The following is a 27,500-nucleotide window of genomic DNA, read 5'->3' on the forward strand; positions in this document are numbered from 1 at the left end:
ATTTATATATATATATATATATATATATATAAATGTATATATATATATATATATATATATATATATATATATATATATATATATATATATATACCAAGGCACTTTCCCTAATTTTGGGGGTTAGCCAATATCAAACAAATGAAACAAAATGGACTCAACCGAGTTTGGCTGGTACTGCTAGGGTGCCACAGCCTCCCACCCCTCGTTATCCACCACCGATGAAACTTCATAATGCTGATTCCCCTACTGCTGCTACCTCTGCGGTCATCCAAGGCGACTGGAGGAAGCAGCAGGGCCTACCGGAACTGTGTCACAATCGCTCGCCATTTATTCCTATTTCTAGCACGCTCTCGTGCCTCTCTCACATCTATCCTCCTACCACCCAGAGCTTTCTTCACTTCATCTATCCACCAAAACCTTGGCCTTCTTGTTGTTCTTCTCCCATCAACTCTTGCATTCATCACCTTCATTAGCAGATAGCCCTTTTCCATTCTCTCAACATGGCCAAACCACCTCGACACATTCATATCCACTCTGGCTGCTAACTCATTTCTTACACTTGTTCTCACCCTCACTACTTCGTTCTCAAGCCTATATACTCGAGATACACCAGCCGTACTACTCAGACACTTCATCTCAAACACATTCAATTTCTCTCTCCGTCACTTTCATTCCCCACAACTCTGATCCATACATCACAGTTGGTACAATCACTTTCTCATACAGAACTCTCTTTACATTCATGCACAACCCTCTATTCTTTACCACTCCCTTTACTGCCCCCAACACTTTGCATCCTTCATTCACTCTTTGACGTACATCTGCCTCCACTCCTCCATTTGCTGCAACAACAGACCCCAAGTACTTAAACTGATCCATCTCCTCAAGTAACTCTCCATTCAACATGACATTCAACCTCGCACCACCTTCCCTTCTCGTACATCTCATAACTTTACTCTTACCCACAATAACTTTCAACTTCCTTCTCTCATATACCTTTCCAAATACTGTCACTAATCGGCCAAGCTTCTCTTCAGAGTCTGCAACCAGTACAGTATCATCCACAAACAACAACTGATTTACCTACCTTTTATGATCATTCTCATCTATCAGTTTCAATCCTAGTCCATTTCATCAAGATACAAGTTAAACAGCCATGGTGACATCACACATCCTTGTCTCAGCCCCACTCTCACCGGAAACCAATCGCGCACTTCATTTCCTATCCTAAAACACAATTTACTATCTTTGTAGAAACTTTTCACTGCTTGCAACAATTCCACCAATTCCATATAACCTCATCACATTCCACATCGCTTCCTTATCAACTCTATCCTACGCTTTCTCCAGATCCATAAATGCAACATACACCTCCTTACTTTTTGCTAAATACTTATCGCATATCTGCCTAACTGTAAAAATCTGATTAATTCATCCCCTACCTCTTCTAAAACAACCCTGTACTTTTAAGATTGTATTCTCTGTTTTATCCTTAATCCTATTAATCAGTACTCTACCATACACTTTTCCAACCACTCTCAACAAACTAATACCTGTTGAATTACAACACTCATGCACATCTCCCGTACCCTTATATAGTGGTATAATACATGCACAAACCCAATCTACTGGTACCATTGACAACATAAAACCCATATTAAACAATCTTACCAACCATTCAAGTAGTCACAGCCCCTTCCATCAACATCTCAGCTCTCCCACCATCCATACCTGGTGCTTTTCTTACTTTCGTTTCATCTAGTGCACTCTTCACTTCCTCTCTTGTAATCTCTCTCTCATTCTCATCTCCCATTACTGGCACCTCAATATCTACAACAGCAATTATATCTGCCTCCCAATTATCCTCAACATTCATTAAACTTAAAAAATATTCCGCCCACCTTTTCCTTGCCTCCTCTCCTTTTAACATCCTTCCATTTCCATCTTTCACTGTCTCTTCAATTCTCGAACCAGCCTTTCTTACTCTTTTCACTTCTTTCCAAAACCTCTTATTCTCTTCATATGAACGACCCAATCCCTGACCCCACCTCAGGTCAGACGCCCTCTTTGTCTCAGTTACCTTGTGCTTTACTTCCACCTTTTTCTTTCTATATCTCTGCAGCCATTCTTCAAATGCCCTCTTTTTCTCTTCCACTTTTACCTTCACTCCTTCATTTCACCATTAACTACCCTCCATCATGCTGCCTTTCAACACACTTCTTGCCACACACATCACTTGCAATTCCAACAAAATTTTCTTTTACTAACTTCTACTCCTCTAAATTACCAGTTTCTCTTACTTTCACTCTGTCATATGCCATTTTCAATGTTTCTTGATATTCCTTTTTTACCTTTGGTTTTATTAACTCTTCAACCCTCACTAGCTCTCTTTTACATCACCCCACTCTATTCCCCCACTCTTTTGCTACAACTAATTTTCCTTCCACCAAAAAATGATCAGACATACCATTAGCCATACACCGAAACACGTGCACGTCTCTCAATCTTCCAAACATTCTTTTAGTTATCAACACCTATTCCATTAAAGCCCTGTCTATCACTCTTCCATTTGCCACTCTTACCCATGTATACTTGTTTTTATCTTTCTTTTTGAAAAAGCTAGAACTTATCACCATCTCTTGCTCAACACACATATCTACCAGTCTGTCACCACTCTCATTTTCACCTGGTATGCCATACTTCCCAATGATACCTTCTACCTCTCCAGCACCCACTCTAGCATTTAAGTCACCCATGACAACTACATAATTCCTTCTACCCAGTCCTTCTACGCACCTAGTTAATTCGTTCCAGAACTCATTTCGCTCTTCTTCACTTTTCTCACAACCTGGCCAATACGCATTAACAAAAGTCCAACATTCCCTACCTAACCTAACCCTTACCCATATTAACCTAGATGATATCTCCTTCCATTCCACTGCTTTATCTGTCATCCATTCACTCAGCAATAAAGCCACACCCTCTCATGCTCTTCCCCTTACAATCCCAGATACTCTACCAGTCACTTCACCAAAAGTCACTTCACCCTTCCCTTTTATATTTGTCTCACAAAAAGCCAATATAGCCATCCTCCTATTCCTAAACATACTTCCAATCTCACATCTTTTACTCTCTATCGTACTCTATATATATATATATATATATATATATATATATATATATATATATATATATATATATTTACACTCATATATATGTATGTATATAATATATATATATATATATATATATATATATATATATATATATATATATATATATATATAATAGAGCATATATATATATATATATATACAGTATATATATATATATATATATATATATATATATATATATATATATGTGTGTGTGTGCGTGTGTGTGTGTGTGTGCGTGCGTGTATACACACGCGCGCACACGCACATATATATATATATACATATATGTACACACACATATATATATATATAAACACATATATATACTGCATATATATATATATATATATATATATATATATACTTGTATATATATATATATATATGATATATATATGTACATATATATACACACATATATACAGTATATGTATATCTATCTATACATATGTATATGTACATATATATTTATATATATACATATATATATATATATATATATATATATATATATATATATATATATATATATACATATGTATATATATATATATATATATATATATATATATATATATAAATATAAATATATATATATATATATATATATATATATATATATATATATATATATATATATATATAACGGATTTAGAGCGAAGCGAAAAATCTATTTTTGGGTGAGATGGCCATGTCGTCCTGATGGAAGTTCCTATAGGGTAGCTTCCTAGGGTGTATTACAACTACGGCGATATTCCCAGAGAATTTACCTTAAGGTACCAGAATTCTAACTCCTGGAGCGAGTATCCCTCGTGAAAGGGATATCGCGACATATCAGAGGACGTATTCTTGACACGCCACTTGGCAATCTGCATCCTGGACAGAGATTTCGTCTCGTAGGAGGCGATTGGCAAGAAACGAATTCGGGAAAGAAAAAGGGGAGCCGCTCCCAAGGGTTCCCTATCCTCCGATTCGTATGCGTGCCTGGCGCCAATCCTGGCGCCATCTGTATTCCTTGTAGCGTACACGAGGTGCTACAGATACTGTATGTAGGGAGGGGTCCTACAGCCCTTTCTTAGAAAGGCAAGGGCGGGTCCATCAGTACGACATGGCCATCTCACCCAAAAATAGATTTTTCGCTTCGCTCAAAATCCTTTTTTTGGGCTCAAGCCATGTCGTCCTGATGGAAGTGTACCAGAGCATTACTGTATCTGTGGATTCTCAGAACGTGCCGTACTCCCCGGAGGTAATTTTTCCCCGGTCGACTAGACCTAGAGACCTAAGATGTTACCGTTATACATCTTTTCAACTAACTATAAACTATGTTAGAGCTTCCTGCCCCCTACAGGGAAGAGTCCTACTAGACTCTGGAAAAGTCTCGAAGAGTACATATACCTATGTATGAATACCAGGCAAGCTAATATAGTGGTCTCGCCCTATATTAAGTAAAGCATAGTTTGTAAAGAACCACTGCGTCAAAATATATTGACCAGTAATCCGCACAATACTTGTATTGGACAAAGGTTTATATCCGCATAGGAAGAAACTAATAAAACCGCCCTCGTCCCTTTATGGGACGGAGTCCTCCCATTAGGGGACTACATAAACCAATGCAACATAGCCTGCATAACAGAACAATTCTATTAGAATTATCCCAGATAAGGTACATAGAATAAATGCTCAATTATACCAATAAATTGACACAGGTGAAAGAGACGCAAGGTTCTCAAGAACAAGTTTATTGACAGACAATAAATAGACAGGTTAACAACAATTATATATATATATATATATATATATATATATATATATATATATATATATATATATATATATATATATATATATATATATATATATATATATATATATATATATATACAAAAAGAGGATAACCCAAAACTTTAAGCATAAGTATGATAGTAAACAGAACTTGTTTATCTGAAAGAAAAAGCATTAAATGCCACTTTTTTAAAGATACCGAGGTATCAAGTCATAAAAGTCTGTATTACAAATCAATCACATTAGCGTTAAAAACGCTCGGCACACATGTCTGTACTTATGCTAGGTTCACCTTTGTAAAAGGAACAGTCTATGTGGGCACTCGGTGCCCTCATTTAGTTTGTAGTACAGTATGTACCTACACACTCACCCTGGACTTAATCGTCCCAATTAAGACCACTGTTCCTCGCAGAGTTAAACAGTAGGGTTAACTACACGACCCACTGCTACCACAGATCTCTTTAGTTCCTCTACTTGCTTCGCATAGTGGCGAAAGAACACTCTGGAAGACTTCCAGCCCGTGTATGAACGGAGATGTTCAAAATCCATACAATTAAAGAAATTTAGGGATGAGGCAACTTTCCTCGGATCGTGACCTGCGGGTGTACTGTCAGGATCCGCTCTGCGAATAAAATATGTGATTTTCGCTCTGAGTTGATTCAGAGATAAATTTGAGCCTGATGTTTCTCCCCTGAATAGTTGACCACCCTTGAAGTCTGAAGTTCTACGAAGATAGACCTTTAGGCATTCTACTGGACATAGAGATGCATCTTCTTTCAGAGGGCAGATTCTCCAGGGACCCCACCTGTTGGTGGGTAACTCATTCTTGGCGAGAAACGTAGGATCCGGAAACAGGTTCAGTTCCCCCCCATCCAGGAACTGAACACGACCTGCCTCTCTGGAGAGGGCTACGATCTCACTAACCCTGGCCCCGGACGCGAGTGCAAATAGGAAAATAACTTTTTGTGTCAAATCCTTTAACGCACATTCTTCATTGCTCAACAGGGAGGCGAAATGAAGAACTATGTCTAAAGACCATGAGATGGGCTTTGGAGGTGCTGAAGGTCTGAGCCTAGCACAGGCTTTCGGAACTTTATTAAAGATCTCGTTACCTAGGTCCATCTGAAAGGCAAATAAAATGGGTCTCATCAAAGCAGATTTACACACTGAAATCGTGTTAGCTGCCAACCCTTGACCATGGAGGTGGATGAAGAAAGATAAGCAGAAGTCTGTTGAGATCTCCTGCGGATTCTTTGCCTTTACAAAGGCCACCCATTTTCTCCAAGATGACTCATATTGCCTTCTAGTCGATTTGCACTTATATTCCTCTAGGAAGTCTATGCTGGCTTTCGAAATCCCGAAACGCTTTCTCACCGCAAGGGCGAGAAAATCATGAGCTGCAGGGTCCGGGTTTTCTGTAATGAAGCGCAGACAGTCGACTTCTGGACTCGCTGGGTCAGAACTGGATGTGGTAGCGGCACAAACTTCAGCTGTAGTTCCAACGCCAAGGGGAACCACATGCTGTTCGGCCACTTGTGGGCCACTATTGCCGCTACCCCCTTGAAGGATCTCAGTTTGTTGAGGACCCTCAACAGAAGGTTGTGAGGGGGGAACAGATAAATCCTGGACCATCTGTTCCAGTCGAGGGACATCGCGTCCACTGCTTCCGCTAAGGGGTCCTCGTACGGGGACACGTACAGGGGCAACTTCTTGTTGTCTTTCGTCGCAAAGAGGTCTATCTGCAGTTCTGGGACTTGATTCAGAATGAAGGAGAATGATCCTGCGTCTAAGGACCATTCCGACTCTATCGGTGTGAACCTGGATAGAGCGTCCGCTGTCACGTTGCGGGCTCCTTGAAGGTGAACTGCCGACAGGTACCACTTCTTCTTTTCCGCCAATCGGAAAATGGCCAACATCACCTGGTTGAGAGGTGGTGACCTCGACCCTTGTCGATTCAAGCATCTCACAACCACCTCGCTGTCCATCACCAATCTTATGTGGATCGAGTGACGCGGGGAGACTTTCTTTAAGGTAAGGAGCACTGCCATAGCTTCTAGAAAGTTTATGTGAAAGGTCCTGAATAGCTTGGACCAAGTCCCCTGGACTTTTTTCCGATGAGAGTGACCTCCCCATCCCTCCTTTGAGGCGTCTGAGTGAATCGTCATCGACGGGGGAGGTGGCTGAAGAAGAACCGACTTCTTTAGATGTCTGGCTTGGGACCAAGGCCTGAGAAGAGTACGTAGCCGAGGCGGCACTGGTCTTCTCAGATCTCTTCGCGCGTTTGATGCATAACTTCTCCAAACTCCGGTTGCATCCTTTAGCTGTGCTCTTAGCACTGGGTCTGTCACCGAAGCAAACTGGAGAGAGCCTAGTACCCTCTCCTGTTCGCGTCTTGATATCCTTTCGGAATCTAGAAGTCTCTTGACAGAGCCCGCTATCTCCTTCCTTTTCTTCGTCGGGATGGAGAAACAGTGTGACAAAAGGTCCCAGTGGATTCCCAGCCACTGGAACTTTTGGGATGGAGAAAGTCGAGACTTTTTTCTGTTGATCTTGAAGCCTAGGTACTCTAGGAACTGGATCACCTGACTGGAAGCTTGCAAGCATTCGGTCTCGGATGCTGCCCACACCAGCCAGTCGTCCAGGTAGGCTACTACCTGAATTCCCTTTAGGCGTAATTGTTTGAGAGCTGCGCTCGCAAGCTTCGTGAAAATCCTTGGGGCTATGTTTAGCCCGAATGGCATGGCTCTGAAGGCGTATAGTCTCTGTTGTAGCCTGAACCCTAGGTAGGGGGAGAGTCGACGGCTGATTGGGATGTGCCAATAGGCGTCTGACAAGTCTATAGAGACTGAGTATGCCCTCTTGGGCAGTAAGGTCCTTATGTGTTGCAGTGTTAGCATTTTGAATTTGCAATTCACTATGAACTTGTTGAGTGGCGACAAGTCCAGAATGACTCTGAGCTTTTCCGAGTCTTTCTTGGGAACACAAAAAAGCCTCCCTTGGAATTTGATGGACTTCACCTTTCGGATCACCTTTTTCTCCAACAGTTCTTGAACGTACTCCTCCAGAACGGGGGTGGAGTGTTGGAAAAACCGAAGGCACGGGGGTGGAGTGCTGTACCAGCTCCAGCCCAGTCCATTCTTGAGTAGGCTTTGGGCCCAGGGATCGAAGGTTCAGCGATCCCAAAATTTCACCAGTCTCTCTCCTACCGGTATCATTTCACTTGGACTGCCGTCCTGAGGTCTTGCCTCCCTGACCACGACCACCTCTGAATCCCCTTCCCCTTGAGGGGCGCCTAGACGAGCCTCTGGCTGCTCCTCTAGGCTTTGCTCGAAAGGAAGAAGACTGTCCTTCGAACGTTGGGGTGAATGCCGTGGACTGACCTGGCACAGCCTGGGGTACCCACTGAAAAGTGGTCGGGGTTTGTGCCACCATCTGGGGCACTGGAGGCAATGGCAATTGCAGTTGCTGTTGCTGTCTAGAGGGCTTGGCTGGCCGAGACGGTAGCCTAGTCCTCATATTCTTCCTCTTTGGTTGAGGACCCTCATCCGGGGAAGACTTTCTTTTGATAGCCAGGCCCCACTTCTGGAGAAGGTTTCTATTCTCCACGGCGGCCTTATCAACAACTTCTTTGACCTCATCGGTAGGGAAAAGGTCTTTTCCCCAAATGTTGGAGGAGATTAACTTCCTTGGCTCGTGCCTCACCGTAGCCCCGGTGAACACGAACTCCCTACAAGCTCTCCTTGCCTTGACGAAGCTATAAAGGTCCTTCGTCACTGTGGCTAGGTGAGTCTTAGCCACCACCATGAACATTTCATGGACCTTGGGGTCACTTGCCATCGTCTCAAGAGTAGTCTGATGAGACATTGAGGCAGCCAGTCTTTCTTTTGTCTCGAACTCTCTTCGTAAAAGAGAGTCGGACAGCTTAGGGAGGTCCTCGCCGAATTGCCGTCCGGCAATATCAGCCTCCAACTTTCCCACTGAGAACGTCAGATGGACATCCTTCCAGTCTTTGTGGTCCATAGGCAGGGCCAGCGACAAGGGTTTACACTCCTCCAGGGAGGGGCAAGGCTTGCCGGCCTCGACTGCCTTTAGGACAGCCACAAACCCTTTCTGTAAAAAGGGGAAGGCTCTAGCAGGAGAGGACACAAAGGAAGGGAGCTTCTTGCTCAATGCAGCTACCTTCGGGTTAGAGAAGCCCCTCTCCTTCATCGAGGATGAAAGTAGGGCTTGAGCCTTAGCGTGGTCCATGATTATGACCTCCTTCGGCTCTGTCTCCTCCCTTGAAGCTGGTTCTTTTCTCAGCCGGACATAGCAGTCCGGATATGATGCCTTGCTGGGCCAGAATTCCACCTCCTCTAGGGGAACTGAACCCAGCTTATCCGAGATGACGATCTTTCCAGTCGTCATCGGCATGTGCTCAGCATACCTCCATGGGTTAGCATCTGAGCATAAGGGAAGGTCTTTCACATTGAGCCTTTTCCGGGGCCCATGTGATTCTGCCAGGGACTGCATCCGCAGTTCCATAGCAGCCGCCTTCTCCTGATTCTCCTTCTGCATTTGTTGGATCATTCCAACAATCGAAGAGAGGGCCTGTCCCAGTTCTACTGGGAGACCGGCCGATGTTTAGGGAATAGGCTCCGGAATCTGAACCGGAGTAGCCGACACCTCGTCGACCTCATCCTCTACGACGTCCGGGGCTTGAACTTCATCCTGACCTTCTGCCAGGAGGTCTTCTTCCAAACGCTCGTCCACGTCAGACATCCTGTCATCTAACTGGATGTCTTGCATCGCGACCGCGACTTCAACGTCCACCTGGACCTGATCTTGGGGGATCTCCTCTTGAGGCTGGGGAATCACTGCATCAGCTGATGCCTTGGGAAAAAGATACGCCCTCATCTTCTCACTTGGAAGATAAGGGCCAGAGGTGTTCTTTTGGAAGCCCCTTACCCAGGTACGAAGCTTCTCCCTTGCTATATCCCTTGATTCCGCCGTCCTAGGGGAATCAAAAGCCTCAGTAATCAGGTTAGTGCATACAGTACATACCTGAGGGTCCCAATACTGGAGATCATCCTTGGAGACAGCGCATGCTGCGTGTCTCCTACAAAACTCATGTCTGCAGAGGTACTTGCTGCGGACGTTGCAGAAAACATTTCCGCACTTCGGAGGGTCCTCCTGTAAAGAGAAGAAATTTCCATGAGTATCAAGTGAACTATGTATCACTGGATATGCATAGTATAGCATAACAATTCATAAAGGAAAGACACACACTTGTGTTTCCCTCACAACCCATTGTTGCACCCTTCCAGATAATAAAATCAAATGGTTAATCTCTTCTAGAGTAACCAATGCAAGGTTTCCAGAGGAAACAGGTGGAGCTCACACCTAAGCAATGATTTTAAAATCCTGGATAATAGACAGGAAAGAACTCACTTTCCTATCTGTAGGGCAACAGCAAAGGGATGTGCAAGAAAACACAATAGTGTTAGAACACACAGTGCTGTACCAAAACCCTTACCATAGTTTTCTTCTTACTGTATATGTTATACTGAAGAATACTAGTACAGTATAGGGGGATACGTGCCGGCCGGCAAGTCACCATAACTAGCTTTAAAGTATACTACTTAACAGCTATAAGGCGGCAGCACTCTGGTTCAAATGCAGTTGCTGCCGGCCGGCAACAGCCAATGTCGGCCGGCAATGGCTGCCGGCCGGCAACTACACAAGGTAGTACCCAGCTGCCGGCCACACTCTTGGTGACCGGCAGACAAGGGCTGACATAAGCCGGCCGGCAAAGGTACAAGACCGATGCCAGCCGGCAGCAAAAGAACCAGAGGACTACACCTGCCCGGCTGCCGGCCTCATAGGCCGGCAGCCGGGTCGGGTACAGCACTAGAAGAAAAATAGAATGGATGCCGGGATAAGAGTGTACACAACCTCCAAGCCTGGCAATCCGAAAGAGTGCATATAAGGAAGGGGAGAATCTAATTCAGGCTTCCTGACCAATGCCGTCTGGCTCTACAGGCAGGCATGGATGAGGGACCAAGAGAGGTCCGGGCAGCACTCAAAAATATAAGACCCTTGCCGGCCGGCAGCTCTGCCGGCCGGCAAGGGGCTGAGTCAATTCCACATCCTAACCTATACTAGGTCCAGATGTAGAACGACGTACAGTACTGTAATGGCTAGGCCATTACGGAGAAAGAGGGGGAAGGGACAAGAGGGTCCTACCAACCTTGCTTTAGTGACAGATCACCCGCAGCCAAGAAACTTATCTTAGCCTAAGGGAGATCTAAGGGGGAAGGCCAGCAATACTTGCCAGCTCCCAGAGCACCAAAGCAAGGAAGGTGTTGCTACTCCCAGGGAAAGAAACTTATCCTCCCCCGAGAACAGCAACAAGGACTAGTCTGGTAGATCACAAAAGAAGGAATCATATCCACAGAAACCTTCGGTAGTGACCTAAGGAGGCTAAGCCCCCTTTGTCTGTGTCAGGCCAGCGAGGGAGACTCTGCCCCAAGCCAGACAAACACAGACTCAGACTAAAAAACTCTGTTGTTCTGTCCCTCTTTGAACCATACTACAGGAACAGGAAGGTACAGTAACACCCCAGTATAGTTTTATCGAAAATAAATTCGGAAAAAACTACTTAGGGATAAGCCCAAGGCTTAAACAGAGGGAAAGGGATTGCATACCTTCTCCGAAGAAAAGAAAGCAACCGGGGAGTATGATAAAGTATACTAAGGCTCCATAAGCAACTTAGCCTAGGCACCAAGAGAATCGATTACCTAAATCACCGAAACTCACTCGTATACTATCTTGGAAATATTCCACACAGTCTTAAATGTATAAAACATAGCCTAAAGCTTCAATAAAATTTTTATTACACTCGGAAAAACCAAAATCATGCATGAAGTACTAGGACCAAACGACTAGGCTACATGGCCTAGCGTAGGCCAGAATGGCGAATACTTCGCCAAAATAATACTAAGCACGAAAGGAAATCCTATGTAATGCTAAATAGCTAAAAATTATTAAAGCAAAACAACCGGGAATGTCGCTCTGACTAACTAAACTTATACCTAGCGAGCGACAGCGTCCAGGACGCCTCCGGTAGGCTACGGCTCTTGTATCAAAGATTAATCCTATTAATCACTCAAAAATTTACCAAGAGCCTACATTTATACATAAAAGACATTATACTCAACTTATCAGAGGCCGACGAAGACGGAGAAGCCATGAAAAGTAGAATAAATCCAAGATTTGCGAGAAACACAGGAAAAAACACCGAGTTGTTAAGCTACGCAAAAAGGAATACAGATGGCGCCAGGATTGGCGCCAGGCACGCATACGAATTGGAGGATAGGGAAGCCTTGGGAGCGGCTCCCCTTTTTCTTTCCCGAATTCGTTTCTTGCCAATCGCCTCCTAGGAGACGAAATCTCTGTCCAGGATGCAGATTGCCATGTGGCGTGTCAAGAATACGTCCTCTGATATGTCGCGATATCCCTTTCACGAGGGATACTCGCTCCAGGAGTTAGAATTCTGGTACCTTAAGGTAAATTCTCTGGGAATATCGCCGTAGTTGTAATATACCCTAGGAAGCTACCCTATAGGAACTTCCATCAGGACGACATGGCTTGAGCCCAAAAATACATACATATCTAAATCTTGGGGTTCCTCAGGGTAATGTTCTAGGCCCATTACTTTTCATGCCATATAAACATAACAAGTGGTTTGGTCTGGAAAACAAGCTTGTTGCATATGCAGGATGCAGGTGATGCTACTCTCTTTGCAAAAATTCCATATGAATGTAGATCTGGGGTTGACGAATCCCTTAATAGAGATCTAGCTAAAATTAGTGCATGGTGCAAATTATGGGGTATGAAGTTGAATCCTACCAAAACTCAAAGTATGATTGTAAGTACGTCAAGGACCGTAGCTCCTCAACATCTGAATCTCAGTATTGATAATGTTTCTTTAACTTTGTATGACTGTTTTAAAATTCTAGGTGTGATTCTAGACAGCAATATTACCTCTGAGAAACACATTATGTCTGTTTCTTCTTCAATTGCACAAAAATTGGCTTACAGAGAAAATCTTTCAAGATTTTTGGTGATCAATCTATTCTGAAGAAGTGTTTTAATTCCTTCTTTTTACCTTTTTTCGAGTATTGTTCTCCTGTCTGGTCTTCAGCTGCTTAGTCTCATCCTAATTTGCTGGACATGAACTTACGGTCTACTAAATTCCTTATTCCTGATCTAGATATTAATCTGTGGCACCGTCGTTCAATTAGTTCATTATGTATGTTTCATAAGATTTTTTATAAGTCTGACCATCCTTTACATTCAGATCTTCCCGGACAATTTCATCTTGTTCGCAATACTATGTATGCAGTTTAATCTAATAGTCAAGCCTTTTTCATCATGAGGCCCAATACTACACAGTGCTCTAGAAGTTTTATTCCAGCTGTGACCGAGTTGTGGAATGATCTTCCCAATCAGATAGTTGAATCAGTATAACTCCAAAAGTTCAAACTCGCAGCAAATGGTTTTTTGTTAAATAGGCTTACATAAGTCCTTTTTTAGTTTATATATCAAATATCTGTTTTAATGTTGTTAATGTTTTTAAAATATTTTATATTAATTTTTATTACTTATTATATTGTTTATTTATTTGCTTATTTCCTTTCCTCCCTGGGCTATTTTTTTATTTTTGTTTGGAGCCCTTGGGCTTATAGCATCCTACTTTTTCCATTAGGGTTGTAGCTTAGCTAGTAATAATAATAATAATAATAATAATAATAATAATAATAATAATAATAATAATAATATGGTCAGGGTATTGTGTCAAATTTCCTAGTTTTTAACAAACTAGTCAGTAGATAGAGCTGTTGTGAGGTGTAAGTTTAATTTCTAGCTTTGTATCCTTAGATAGTTCATTTTCTATAGCATCTGAAGTATCCAGTGAAATTGTAAAAACCTAACAGATAACTACCAAAGACCTCCTCTGACCGAATTGTAAGTTCCATTATATTGCTTAATGTATTTAAACAATTTATACGTATATATATGTATATATATATATATATATATATATATATATATATATATACATATATATATAAATATATATATATATATATATATATATATATATATAAATATATAAATATATATATATAAATATATATATATATATATATATATATATATATATATATATATATATTATATATATGTATATATATACATATATATATATATATATATATATATATATATATATATATATATATATCTATACATATATATATATACATATATATATAAATATATATATATAAATTTATATATATATATATATACATATATATATATATATATATATATATATATATTATATATATGTATATATATACATATATATATATAAATATATATATAAATCTATATATATATATATATATATATATATATATATATATATATATTTATTATATATATGTATATATATATATATATATATATATATATATATATATATATATATCTTTACATATATATATATATATATATATATATATATATATATATATCTATACATATATATATGTATATATATATATATATATATATATATATATATATATATATCTATCTATATCTATATATATATATATATATATATATATATATATATATATATATATATATATATATTATATCATGCAACTGTATTTTTTACAGTATTATGGGACTCTGATTAATGTGATGATAAAAAATGGTGGGTATGTAATTTTCAGAAGGAAAACGTAGTCGAGTGAGGAATTGTAGTACTAATACAAATTAATACATCTTCCATTTAATCTCCTTTTATGAATACGTTTCGAAAATTTGTCTATTAGCAGCATCTACACAGCCAGCCTCCAACACTCACAAGGGAAAGACGTGTTCTTCGCTCCTTGCCTAAATATCAAGGATGGTGGCCCGTGGGGTTCTTTAAAAGAAAAAATCTATCCTTGAATTTATGTCATCGACATTGTTCTGGCCTTTCTTTCAGTGCCACCATACTTAGGTTTATGTCACTCTTCTTTGTGGCAAAACTTTAAGAAAATAGAACGCTATGATGCAAAATGAAGATCAAGATACAAGACCTTAGTTCCCAGCCAGGTTTTGGGAATGCATTGGCACCACTAGGGTAAAAAGTCAAGAGGTAACCCCCGTAAATTTCGTTAATGTAGACGCAGATGACTAGGATAAGATCTTCAAAGCGAACAGTTTGAAGTGATTGACCCCCAGAATATAACACTGCCAAAACAGAGAAGAGCTTAAATCTAGTATTGAAATGTAAACTGACTGGACTACAGTGGATCATGTGATAAAAATACAAATGCTACCTACATTATGAAACACCGAAGATGGTAGAGTGAGCCATAGAAGGAGGCCTCTTCATAGCCTACCAATACATTTTAAGTCAACATATTGAATAATATGTTGTGAAATTGTTAATTTGCTATGACTACCATTTTAATGAGCATCTGTATGAAGAATGTTCTAAAGTACAAAAACCTCAAAATATGGTCTGAATGCTCATCATAAAATGTGTCAACTGCAACTGACAACATAGAACTTGAGCAGCAAAAAGCCTGGTAAGAATGGGTCTAATTAAAAAGAGAATACAAGAGATAAAGGAAAACAGAGATACAAGTTACAACATCTACAAACAACGGTACAAGTTACGCCAAAGTAAGATCTACCAATACAGGGAATAGGAAGGTTAATGCAAATAGCCTTCTAAACTTTATACATGATGATACAAGAAATGCAACAATATCAAATACTGTATAGTAATACAATGGGGGCAACATCAAGGTTGATTCTACTCCTCAATAATAAACAGCATATTAGCAGATAATTTACTACCAATGCATTTCTCTGAAAAAACAATAAATAAAGGAGAAGACACCATGAAGAGGAACAAAAGACAACAGAACCGTAAAAGAAGAGAAAGTGAGTTTCAAGCAATTCATAATATACATCAGGATATGCAGTATTTCACACAAGACGAAGAGAGTTCAATAGAAAATTCAAAGGACGACAAATCACATGAAGATTTCATAACCGGAAATGTACGTAATTCAGACCCAAACTCACCGATTCCTCCATCAGGAGATATTAGAACTATGCAGGAAACACAGCATCAATAGAAAAAATGCAAGCCTCACTGCAAAGCCCCCAGGTGTCTCCAGACATCCCATTTTGCAAAATCCATAAGGATTCATCTCAGCATAAAAAAATACTACGCCGGTGGCCAAGAATACCAGAAAACAGAACTAAATGAGAAATAAGCAATTATTGTACTAAATTAACTTTAAGACCACAACAAGAAAAATGTACCTTTTATATACTGTAAATAAAATTGTGGTTAAACCATACTTTACATTACTCTTGGTAATACTCAACTTTCAAACTATTCCCTACCATGGTTAGTTAGCTAACTGTCCTCACTCTTCTTTCACCCATCTTTCCTATTTGTTAAAAAAAAAGAAATATATATATATATATATATATATATATATATATATATATATATATATATATATATATATATATATATATATAAAGCTAAAAACATATATTTGTACAACACTAAAAATATTGATAAAAGTCTTGAGCAACAATAAATCAATATAAATTAGAATTAGAAATTCGAACACTTTTTCTTCTGGAAGAAAAGTTATCCAAGTTTAAAGTAGGTTTAAGTGTCTATGCAAAATGTTTCTAGCAATATTAGCTCGGTCTCTAAAGGAGCTTTACATAAAATGCTAAAATCAACATGATTAAAATCACCATGAAGTCTTTAACACCAATTTTAATGAAGATGATTTTAGTAACTTATGTAAAGCTCGTTTTCAGACCGAGGTAGGTGTAAGATAAATATTACACTTGCCTTTATTAAAACAGTATGTATCATTCATAGCCACCTTACAAACTTATTGAATACACTACACTACCAGAGGAGGAGAAACAAATTATAAGTAATATTGAAAAGATATATTATAAAATCAATTCGTGTAATATGGTTTAATAAGATATGTTAGAAAGAGGGCTTTTTTTCGAACCTTTCACTTATGCTAACCTTTTTTTATATTTTTCCATATCGCCAAATTTCTTACCCAATCAATTTTTCTTACACGATATATACATCACAAATATTTCATCACATCAGCTAGATTATCCTTCTCTTTTTGGAAACTTCATTTCTAAAATTAATAATTACTTCAGCAACCTCTCCATACATTCATACTTTGGATTCCACAGCCAATTGAAGCCTCTTGCCAATTTTTTTCCCACACCCTTCTACATTATTGTTTTGCCTGATCTGTGATTCACCTCTTCCCACACCTTGACAACATTTGTTGCAAGTAATCCTAAACGCATGAATTTGGTATATATATTATTTTACATGCCCTACTAATATTCCTCACTCGAACTTCCTGGTTTCAATTTACTCTAATTGAAATTTTCTTGCTCGCAGCTCCTTTCAACTTTCTTCTCTTGCAAACACTTTTAAACTCTTTCTAACACAGTATCACCTGTAAAGATTATTCCCTCACACATTCATTTGGAATCTTTGCCTTATACCTGACATACCTTTGTACCAACCGTGTTTCACACAATTGTACATAATTCCTTTTATATATATTATGCTTGTATGTTCGCTCTTCCCTCACACTAAAACGAACATGAAAATTCATGTCTGGTTTTTCCTCTGTGATATTGTCTGTCTTGTGAACTTGTTATGTCCTGTTGCCTTGAGGTTTTGTATATAAGGAGAGTGTTCCACAATAATATAACTCAGTCGTTTCCAATCTGCCTTTGAGTTCACACCCTTACTCGGCACCGTCACATTGGTGACCCCGGAAGTCGACTCGCTCCCACTGCCTTCCACCTCCACCTCCCTCGCCCCTCCATCGTTGGTACTATGACGGAGACTACATCAGTTGGCGCCGCGGCCGCCCCATTGAAACTTTCACCGTTCGCCACCGGAGAGGCGTTTGCTTGGTTTCAACGTGCTGAAGTCCACTTTCGTATCAGGGGCGTGACTCGCTCAACCACCAAAGCGGATTATGTTCTCGCGGCGATACCCGAGGACACCTTCCCAGAAATATCTGACTGGCTTTGTGAACAAGGAGACACCCCAATAGCGTATGACGCCCTCAAATCATACCTTCTGCAGCAGTACTTGCCGTCGCCAGCCGCCCGTATAGCAAAGCTTTTTCAGCTCTCGCAACAACCGTTGGGGGACCAAAGGGCTTCGCTTGCCCTCAGGGAAATGACCAGTATCGCTCGCCTTCAACCTGCCACATACGGCTCTCCTTGTGAGGTGAACCTACTCCATGCCCTTTGGATACGCCGTTTACCTGAACCTGTACGCGCTGCCATACCCGATGTCGATAGTTCACCCATAAAGGACTTGATGACCAAAGCCGACGCCCTTATGGACAGCCACTTCAAGACCTCCATCAACGCCTCCACCCCTGATGACAAGGATGCCTATTCAACGTCAACCAAAGCTGACATGAATGCCATAGGACATACACGCCTACCCCGTGACGTGCCGAAGTGGCGACACAGCCGCCCACCACCCACCAATCGCTCGCGCCCCAACGAACGACTTCTACAGCCACTTACTACCTCCCATCCGCCGCAGTTTTGCTACTACCACTTCAAATTCGGGGCAACCGCGAAGAAATGTGCCAAAGATTGTCAGTGGCCAAAAAACGTGTAAACAGGCCATCGCTTGTGGCGGTGGCCTCCCATGTTTCTAATCTGTTCTTTTTACAGGATGCAGGAACGGGCGTGCGATTTTTGGTAGACACTGGTGCTTGTCATTCTCTTTTGCCAAGGAAACTCTTCAAGGAACAATGTAGTCTGTCTACATCTGCCGACGTCCGCTTGGTAGCTGCCAACGGATCTGCGATACCCACCTACAGTTACGAGAACCTCACATTATCGTTCGGAAACGGTAAATTCAATTGGAAGTTTCTCGTTGCTGACGTCACAATACCAATCCTCGGTGCGGATTTCCTCTCTCATTTCCACCTTCTGGTCGATGTCGCCCACCGACGATTGGTCAACGCAGACTCGTACTTGTCGACACCTCTTCAACCCGCCCACTCTAACCTCGCTCTCCACATCAGTGCACCCACGGATGCCTACGCCCACCTCCTCACGTCGTACCCGGAAGTTTTCCGTCCAGAACTTCGCCAAACGCCCACGGTTCCTGCCAAGCACGGTATTTATCACCATATCAAAACGACGGGACCCCCAGTCTTCACAAAATTCAGACGTCTGGCACCGGAACGATTGGCAGCCGCCAAACAGACGTTCGCCGAAATGGAGAAAATGGGACTTTGCCAAAAGGCCTCCAGCCCATGGTCGTCACCCTTACACATCGTTCTGAAGAAAGACGGCTCCCTCCGTCCGTGCGGGGATTACAGGCGCCTGAACATGCAAACAGAACCGGATCACTACCCCCTCCCAAACATTGCCGATGTAACCTCCTACCTGCACAAAACAAAGGTTTTCTCTACGCTCGACCTCCTGAAGGGGTATTATCAGGTGCCTATGAACCCAGAAGACATCCCCAAGACCGCCATCACCACTCTGTTTGGCACATACACTTTCAATTACTCCTGTTTTGGCCTTCGTAATGCTGGGAAAACGTTTCAACGTCTCATGGATGGCATCTTAGGGGACCTCCCTTTCTGTGTATGTTATGTGGACGACATACTTGTGTTCTCCTCCTCAAAAGAGGAACACCTCCGTCACCTGCGCATCGTGCTCGACCGCCTGCAACAAAACAGCTTGTAGTCCGGTACGACAAGTGTACCTTTGGCGCCAACGAAGTGTCGTTCTTAGGGCACCGTATCACTCCTGAAGGAGTCCATCCCCTCCCTGAGAAGGTAGCAGCCTTTCAGAATTTTCCCGCGCCCTCGACCGTCAAAGCTCTGCAGGAATTCTTGGGCATGATCAACTATTATCACCATTTCCTGCCAGCCACTGCCGCCACTCTTGCTCCCCTCTACGCCTCCCCTCTACGCCTCCCTCAAGGGCAAGCCAAAGGACCTGAAGTGGGGTCCCCTTCAAGAAGCAGCCTTCTGCAATGCAAAGAAGGTCCTATCAACTGCTGCGGCTCTCACTTTTCCTATCCCACACGCCCCTCTCCTTCTCTCCACCGATGCCAGCGACGTCGCTATTGGTGCAGTACTCGAGCAGGCGGTCAAAGGCTCGCCCCGCCCATTGGCCTTCTTCAGCAGAAAACTGTCCAAGGCAGAATCGGGTTATTCTACCTTCGATCGAGAATTGCTAGTGGTGCACTTGGCTGTCCGTCACTTTCGCCATTTCTTAGAAGGTACGCCCTTCGTCATTCGCACAGACCACATGCCTCTGGTGCACACTTTTACTTGACAGTCTGATGCCTGGTCCGCCCGTCAACGCCGACATCTCTCCGCCGTGGCTGAATACAATTGCACCCTCCAATACGTCCCTGGGAAAATGAATCCCGTTGCCGATGCCCTGTCAAGAAACACGTTGGCTGCCGTTCAACTGGGATTGGATTACAACACCCTGGCTGAAGCCCAACGACAGGATCCACAGTATCAAACTTGTAGGACATCCTGCACGTCCCTCCGTTGGGAGGATTTTCCCCTCGAATACTCCAACACCACCCTCCTCTGTGACGTCAGTACTGGTAGACCGCGACCTTGGATTCCTGCTCCCATGCGCCGACAGGTGTTTGATCTCATCCAAGGCCTTTCACATCCCTCGTGCCGTTCTACTGCACAGCTGCTGAAGGCAAAGTTCATTTGGCACGGCACTTCTAAGGATGCTAAGGATTGGGTCCGTGTCTGTACTTCATGCCAAACTTCTAAAGTACATCGACACACGGATTAAGGAGTGGGCACCTTTCCTCAACCTCAGCGTCGTTTCGCACACATTCACGTCGATGTTGTAGGCCCCCTACCCACATCACAAGGACATCGTTACCTGTTTACCGTCATCGACCGCTATACTCGTTGGCCTGAAGCCATTCCCATGGAAACTGCAACGTCCGCCTTACTCTCTGGATGGATTTCAAGATTCGGTATCCCTGAGCATATTACTTCTGACAGGGGAAGCATTTTCACCTCTCAATTACGGACGTCATTAGCGAATCTCCTGGTCATCACCCTACATCAGACAATGGCCTACAACCCCACTGCCAATGGAATGGTTGAACGTTTTCATCGCACCCTCAAAGCAGCTTTGATGTCCCGCTGCAAGGATTGCAACTGGTTTACTCAGATTCCCTGGGTCCTCCTTGGACTAAGGACCACTCCTAAAGACGGCCTCAATGTCTCGGCAGCCGAAATGGTGTATGGCGACCCGTTGGTCGTCCCTGCCGAATTTTTTCGTTCTACAACCTCCTCCGATGATCTTCAGCGCATATGTCACGTCGCGGGAAAATTTACTCCGTGCCGCCAGACGTACAAGCCCCCAGCGAAGCATCACATACCAACGGACTTGCACTCTGCAACGCACGTCTTCCTGCGCAACGACACCAGCAAGCCACCACTAACGCCCCCTTACACGGGCCCTTTCCTTGTGATCCGACGCAGTCCGAAAGCATTCCTCCTAAACATTCGGGGCAAAGAAGACTGGGTCTCCATTGATCGTCTAAAACCTGCTTATCTTCTGCCATATGACCCGCCTACAGTTCGCCTCTCTAGATCAGGGCGCCCTATTTAACATGTACAGTATGTCATTTTTAGGGGTGGAGCCATGTACCAACCGTGTTTCACACAATTGTACATAATTCCTTTTGTATATATTATGCTTGTATCTTCGCTCTTCCCTCACACTAAAACGAACATGAAAATTCATGTCTGGTTTTTCCTCTGTGATATTGTCTGTCTTGTGAACTTGTTATGTCCTGTTGCCTTGAGGTTTTGTATATAAGGAGAGTGTTCCACAATAATATAACTCAGTCGTTTCCAATATACCTTTGAGTTCACACCCTTACTCGGCGCCGTCACACCTTTGTCATCAATTCAATCACCCATTACCACCATATTGCAGATCCTCATTTGTAATTCAATCAACTCCTGGTGTCCTTAACAACTACCGTTCTTACATCCTCAACAGTCCCTTCTACACGTGTTCTCAACCTTACAATGACCTTTCCCAGTCTTGCATTACTCAGCCCTGCCTCTCATTTATCCTCTATATTCAACTCATCTTTAAAGCAGTGACTCCATTGACCCAGGACTGTATTTATTCCCTACAGCATCTCTTCGCTGGCATCTTTTTTTCCTAATATCAAGCTGATTATTAACCTTCCTCTCGGTAATTATTTGGCCCCCAACTTATTATTATTATTATTATTACCATCCAAGCTACAACCCTAGTTGGAAAAGCAAGATGCTATAAGCCCAGGGGCTCCAACAGGGAAAAATAGCCCATTGAGGAAAGGAAATAAGGAAATAAATAAATGAAGAGAACAAATTAACAATAAATCATTCTAAAAACAGTAACAACGTCAAAACAGACATGTCATATATAAACTATTAACAGCATCAAAAACAAATATGTCATAAATAAACTATAAAAAGACTCATGTCCGCCTGGTCAACAAAAAAGCATTTGCTCCAACTTTGAACTTTTGAAGTTCTACTGATTCAACCACCCGATTAGGAAGATCATTCCACAACTTGGTAACAGCTGGAATAAAACTTCTAGAGTACTGCGTAGTATTGAGTCTCGTGATGGAGAAGGCCTGGCTATTAGAATTAACTGCCTGCCTAGTATTACGAACAGGATAGAATTGTCCAGGGAGATCTGAATGTAAAGGATGGTCAGAGTTATGAAAAATCTTATGCAACATGCATAATGAACTAATTGAACGACGGTGCCAGAGATTAATATCTAGATCAGGAATAAGAAATTTAATAGACCGTAAGTTTCTGTCCAACAAATTAAGATGAGAATCAGCAGCTGAAGACCAAACAGGAGAACAATACTCAAAACAAGGTAGAATGAAAGAATTAAAACACTTCTTCAGAATAGATTGATCACCAAAAATCTTGAAAGACTTTCTCAATAAGCCTATTTTTTGTGCAATTGAAGAAGACAGAGACCTTATATGTTTCTCAAAAGTAAATTTACTGTCTAGAATCACACCTAAAATTTTGAAAGAGTCATACATATTTAAAGAAACATCAATACTGAGATCCGGATGTTGAGGAGCCACCGTCCTTGACCTACTTACAATCATATTTTGAGTTTTGTTAGGATTCAACTTCATACCCCATAATTTGCACCATGCACTAATTCTAGCTAAATCTCTATTAAGGGATTCACCAACCCTAGATCTACATTCAGGGGATGGAATTGATGCAAAGAGAGTAGCATCATCTGCATATGCAACAAGCTTGTTTTCTAGGCCAAACCACATGTCATGTGTATATAGTATGAAAAGTAATGGGCCAAGAACACTACCCTGTGGAACACCGGATATCACATTCCTATAATCACTATGGTGCCCATCAACAACAACTCTTTGAGATCTATTACTTAAAAAATCAATAATAATGCTAAGAAACAACCCACCCACTCCCAACTGTTTCAGTTTGAAAACAAGGGCATCATGATTAACACGGTCAAAGGCAGCACTAAAATCAAGGCCAATCATACGAACTTCCCGACCACAATCAAGGGATTTCTGTACAGCATTGGAGATTGTAAGAAGGGCATCACATGCTCCAAGGCCTTTACGAAAACCAAATTGCAAACTAGGGAGTAGATGATTACCTTCAGCAAACCTATTAAGACGTTTTGCCAGAAGACGTTCAAAAACTTTAGATAATATGGGAGTTATGGAAATTGGGCGGTAATCAGTGGGACTTGAGCTATCACAAACACATTTACATAGAGGAGTAACATTACCAATTCTCCAACTAGTGCTAAAAGCTCCTCTTCTTGCTAACTTGCGCAAAATAACAGATAACTTTGGAGCTAAGAAATCTGCTGTCTTTATAAAAAACAAAGGAAAAATACCATTTGGGTCTACACCTCCATAAGCATCAAGGTCCATCAACAGAGCTTTAATCTCACGAGATCGAAAAGCTAAACTAGTTAGTTTAGCCTCAGGAAAACAGGAATGAGGAAGTTCAAGTTTTTCATTACTCTGTTTACTGTCAAAAACATCAGCCAAAAGGGTTGCCTTTTCCTTTGGACAGTGAGTGACTGAGCCATCTGGTTTAAGTAAAGGAGGAACTGTTGCATCTACACCAAAGAGTGCAGATTTAAGGGTAGACCACCATTTATGTTCCTGAGTTGTACCAGAAAGTGTTTCTTTTATGGTTAAATTGTACTCCTTTTCAGTTGAGGCATAAACTCTCTGAGCAAAAGCTCGAAGCTGAGTATAGTTGTTCCAGGTCAAATCTGATCTGTTCCCCTTCCAAAGATGATAGGCCTCCTGTTTCTCCAAATAAGCACGTATACAATCATCATTGAACCACGGTTTGTCCTTCACTCGATACCTTAGCACACGAGAAGGGATACGCCTATCAATTATGTTGACTAGATTCTCATTCAAAGGGACAACAGGATCTACACTATTATATAATTGTGACCAATTCAAGCACAAAAGATCATGTAAAATCCCATTCCAGTCTGCTTGGGATTTCATATAAATTTTACAAGAATATGATATATCAGGGACAGGCTGCTCAGTCTTTACTAATAATAAAATCAAGGCATGATCAGATGTCCCGACTGGAGAACCAACCTTACTAGTTATAACGCCAGGGGAGTCAGTGTATACGAGGTCCAAGCAATTACCAGACCTGTGAGTAGCTTCATTTATGATTTGCTCACAGCCTGATTCAGAGGCAAAGTCTAAAGCTCTTAAGCCATGGCAATCGGTAGGAGAGATAGAACTTAACCACTCCCTATGGTGAGCATTAAAATCACCAACAAAGACAAAAGAAGCCTTTCTATCATCTTATTGTATCTTAGCCATAATGGTAAGAAAACAATCGAAGATAGAATCATCTATGTCTGGATTCCGGTAGATCGAACACAAATAAAAGTTGTTATGCCTGCCACAAACTTTTATTACCTGAATCTCATGACATCCACATTGATAGCAGGACTTATGAGAAGCAGGGTACTCGGTCCTAATATACACCGCCATTCCCCTGGCCCTAGGGATGGCATCACGTTTCAACATTATTGGCTTCTTAAAACCAGTTATAAGGAGCTCAGATGAGTGCCTCATATTAGAAACCAAAGTTTCTGAGCACAAAAGAATATCATACTGTCTGGACGCAACTGTAAGGTCTTGGATATTTGCATGAAGACCACGAATATTGCAATACAGAAGACGACATTGACGAAATCTAGGACGTACTGGTCCCGGATTTCGCTCAATGTCTCCAGACAGCATAAGAATTAATAGAAATAAAAAAGAGACAGCATACTTAAAAACTAGATCAACAAGAATTGTAACAAAAACAATACGTACAGAATTATAAACAAAGTGATTGATGATACCCATAGACTATAGTAAAAAGTCGGAAAAACTGGTCAACATGGAGGAGCCGATACACCATGCAAGGCTAAATACCCTCCAGGATAGCCACTTCAACTGAAGGGAGGACAGTAAGGATGGTTTTGAGAAGAAAAATAATCAGAAAAAGGAAAAGACAACCTCTTGATAAACCACCAGGCATCCATGGCCCTTCTATTAAGCCTGCCCAACACACCATTTCAAAAAAACAAGAGGAAGAAAAAAAAATAAGATAGAATAGTGTGCCTGAGTGTACCCTCAAGCAAGAGAACTCCAACCCAAGACAGTGGAAGACCATGGTACAGAGGCTATGGCACTACCCAAGACTAGAGAACAGTGGTTTAATTTTGGAGTGTCCTTCTCCTAGAAGAGCTGCTTACCACAGCTAAAGAGTCTCTTCTACCCTTACCAAGAGGAAAGTACACTGAACAAATTGCAGTACAGTAATTAACCCCTTGGGTGAAGATGTGTTAAGTATCTCATTGTTGTCAGATGTATGAGGAAAGACGAGAATATGTAAAGAATAGGCCAAACTATTCTGTGTAAGTGTAGGCAAAGAAAAAATAAGCCGTGACCAGAGAGAGGGATCCAATGCATTACTGTCTGGCCAGTCAAAGGATCCAATACCTCTCTAGTGGTAGTATCTCAACGGGCGGCTGGTGCCCTGGCCAACCTACTACCTATTTGCTTTCTAAAAACTTCTCTCTCTTATTCTCCTCCGCTGTTTCCATTATTTATCATATCTTTCTGTCTTGCTTGATTATCCTATCTATTCACTTATATGCCTGAAACTGTTCTTCTATTCCATTCTAATAAGCAACTGATCTTAAATAATCTTGCCGACTAACAGTTACTATCTTTATTGGTTTTTCTTATCTTGTAATACTTATACAATTCTTGTTATCCCCGTGGTCCCTTCATGAAATTTCAAAGAACTCCTTGCTTATTACTGCACTTATACTCCTTCAATCCTAGCTTCCAGCATTCAAATGCATCTATATAATATGATCTTTGCACCTTTTGACCAACTCCCTTGACAACATTACATAATTTTACAGCCACAATTTCACACTTTCTTTTCAAATTTATTTATATTCTTGCTTTTACTTTAAAGTAACAATGATCAGATAGCCCTCAAACCACTCTCCTCACAATGAAGTTAAAAAAATGCTTTCCTCGATACTTACATGGTATAGAAAACCCACTTCCTTAGAATTTTCTCTTTCTCATGTACACTTCAAAACTCTGTATTTCCAACAATTAAATTACCTAGTTAAAACATTTCCAAGAGACTTTTCCCCTATCTACCACCAGCTATATCACTTTCCCTGTCACATACGTTTGCATTAAAACTTTCAGCGTAACCACCCTGTCATGGTTTCCAAAATCTACTAACCACGAATACCAGCCAAACTCAGTTGAGTCCCTTGTCAGGCTGGGAGGAGCGTAGAGAGGAGACGTCCCCTTTTTTGTTTCATTTGTTTGATGTCGGCTAACCCCCAAAATTGGGGGAAGTGCCTTGGTATAGATACTAACCACGAACTATAGATGAATAATTTATCAAAAAAGTTATCTTTTTTTTTTTCCATTCCTTGATCATAATTATACACTCCCCATCACAAGTTTTACTCCTACCACACCCTCTCTTACACATACAATAATCAAAATGATATATTTGCTCCTAGAATTTTCCTGGTACCACAAGTTCTATCCCTTCCTGGCCCTGCACCCTTCATGTACCCGAGATACAATTCCTCTTTGTCATTTCCATTCCTGATCTCATTTCCCATTCACTTTGGTCTCAATAAAGTGCATCTCTTTCTAAACAAACAAACATTCCTTTATCTCTTCTCACCTGCAACATACACATGCACATCCAAAAACCTGAGACTTGATACCATTTATATGTGGTTACTTTATGATAACGATATAAGATACAGGTGTGTAAAACG

The sequence above is a fragment of the Palaemon carinicauda genome, chromosome 1 (genome assembly GCF_036898095.1).
Source record: "Palaemon carinicauda isolate YSFRI2023 chromosome 1, ASM3689809v2, whole genome shotgun sequence".
Classification (NCBI taxonomy): domain Eukaryota; kingdom Metazoa; phylum Arthropoda; class Malacostraca; order Decapoda; family Palaemonidae; genus Palaemon; species Palaemon carinicauda.